The following is a 2500-nucleotide window of genomic DNA, read 5'->3' on the forward strand; positions in this document are numbered from 1 at the left end:
CCCCCCTCATTCAGGTAGGCCCCCCCACATCCAGGTAGGCCCCCCACATCCAGGTAGGCCCCCCCTCATCCAAGTAGGCCCCCCACATCAAGGTAGGCCCTGCCCACATCCAGGTAGGCCCTGCCCACATCCAGGTAGGCTCCCCCTCATCCAGATAGGCCCCCCCCTCATCCAGGTAGGCTCCCCCTCATCCAGGTAGGCCCCCCCTCATCCAGGTAGGCCCCCCCTCATCCAGGTAGGCCCTGCCCACATCCAGGTAGGCTCCCCCTCATCCAGATAGGCCCCCCCCTCATCCAGGTAGGCTCCCCCTCATCCAGGTAGGCCCCCCCTCATCCAGGTAGGCCCCCCCTCATCCAGGTAGGCCCTGCCCACATCCAGGTAGGCCCCCCCTCATCCAGGTAGGCCCTGCCCACATCCAGGTAGGCTCCCCCTCATCCAGATAGGCCCCCCCCTCATCCAGGTAGGCCCCCCCTCATCCAGGTAGGCCCTGCCCACATCCAGGTAGGCCCCCCCTCATCCAGGTAGGCCCTGCCCACATCCAGGTAGGCTCCCCCTCATCCAGGTAGGCCCCCCCTTATCCAGATAGGCCCCCCCCTCATCCAGGTAGGCTCCCCCTCATCCAGATAGGCCCCCCCCCTCATCCAGGTAGGCTCCCCCTCATCCAGGTAGGCCCCCCCTCATCCAGGTAGGCCCTGCCCTCATCCAGGTAGGCCCCCCCTCATCCAGGTAGGCCCCCCCACATCACCACGCCCTGATCAATGCTCCATCAGCTCCTCAGATCAATAATAATCATCATTGTTTCTGTGTGTACGTTAAACAGAGCTGGAGCTGGAGGAATGGACCAAAAGTCTTATACCATATAAATCTATTGATATTTATATCTCAAAGTGAGATCAAATGTTCAGTCAAAGTCAGATATAACTAGAAGTAGTTTTATTGATGGTGGTTTATTAAAGTGAACATAAATACTGTAGAACAGGGGCCTCAAACTCAATTTACCCGGGGGCCGCTGGAGGTAGAGTCTGGCTGAGGCGGGGCCGCATCAGGTTTTCCACAAGAAAAGCTCTTACAAAAACATTCCAATGTTTTCAAATGTCTTTATTTTTATTTTTTAACACAAAATAGGATGGAAAAAATTAACAAATTCATAAGAAAAAAATAAATAAATCAGTAATAAATAAATAAAATGGAAATAATAATAATAATAATAAAAACTAACTAAATAAATAATAATAATAATAATAATAATAATAATAATGATAATACAGCAGATATAGAAGACTGAAGAAAGCACAAATAGTTGCTGACTAGAGAAATGTAATTATTATTATTCAGATTCAAATGTCTGTATTAACAGTTCTTTAAAGGAACACTCCACCGTTTTTTCATATTAAAACATGTTATTCGGGTAAGTAAGACGAGTTGATACAGACCTCTTGCGTCTCAATGCGTGCACTCAATCGCCCTGGCGCGCGGAGCTACTTGGCTAGCACTTAGCTTAGCCCAGTTCATTCATTAGGATCCAAACAGATGGACAGTTAGAAGCCACCAAACTCCTCCACGTTTTCCCTATTTAAATAATAATATCAGTAATATCATCACTCCTGAGGGGAGAAGATCTTTCAGGAGTGATGATATTACTGCGCCGAGTCGAAGTGCTCCCAAGTGCTATTCCGCCATACATTATAGTTCTCCTTTTTATCCGCTTAGAAAAGCGCCACGTTTTATTTTGTGTGGCCATACTTGGTGGTTTAACTACTGGTGTAGCTGTATTTAAATAGGGAAAACGTGGAGGAGTTTGGTCGCTTCTAACTGTCCATCTGTTTGGATCCTAATGAATGAACTGGGCTAAGCTAAGTGCTAGCCAAGTGGCGCCGCGCGCCAGGGCGATTGAGTGCACGCATTGAGACGCAAGAGGTCTGTATCAACTCGTCTTACTTGACCCAATAACATGTTTTAATATGAAAAAACGGTGGAGTGTTCCTTTAACATTTAACTTTCTGAACATGAATGGAACATTGGACATAAACATGGCTTCTCTGCCTACTTTTTGCTGCTAGAGATCTGGCAGCGCTTCCTCTGGAATAACTGAGCCACATTTGGCTGAAGGGAGGAAGCAGTTGAGACCCTCAGTAGGGCTTGAAGATGCTCATCAGACGATGTCCCGCCCCCGAGAGCAATATACCCCACCGTGATTGGTCGGTTCGTTCAGCTCCGCACACATCAATGAAAAGTGCGATTCGTATCAAACTCGCGGGCCGCACGAACATTAAACTTTCATATTGAGGTGGGGGCCGCAAACTATCGTCCCGCGGGCCGCGAGCTTGAGACCCCTGCTGTAGAACAACAGGAGAACCTTTTTTAAATCAAAGCTCCATAAAACTACATTTAAATAAAACGATTCTTAAATAAAAATAGCCTATGTGATAAAATCTTTTTCTGAAATAAATATATTTATATGAGAAAAGAATAACAAACATTAAAAAACAACTAAATATGA

The 2500-nt window shown here is 47.1% G+C and overlaps 2 protein-coding genes across 2 annotated transcripts in view; both read left to right on the top strand.

The window, feature by feature from the left end:
• The window catches only part of LOC131990883 (NACHT, LRR and PYD domains-containing protein 3-like), a 220691-nt gene that overhangs the window by 141797 nt on the left and 76394 nt on the right, over positions 1 to 2500 (top strand). The gene's annotated exons all lie outside the window — the stretch shown is intronic.
• LOC131990909 (kunitz-type protease inhibitor 1-like) overlaps positions 1 to 2500 on the top strand; it is an 11313-nt gene that overhangs the window by 770 nt on the left and 8043 nt on the right. The gene's annotated exons all lie outside the window — the stretch shown is intronic.

This window comes from Centropristis striata, chromosome 18 (assembly GCF_030273125.1).
Source record: "Centropristis striata isolate RG_2023a ecotype Rhode Island chromosome 18, C.striata_1.0, whole genome shotgun sequence".
NCBI classification, from domain to species: Eukaryota; Metazoa; Chordata; class Actinopteri; order Perciformes; family Serranidae; genus Centropristis; species Centropristis striata.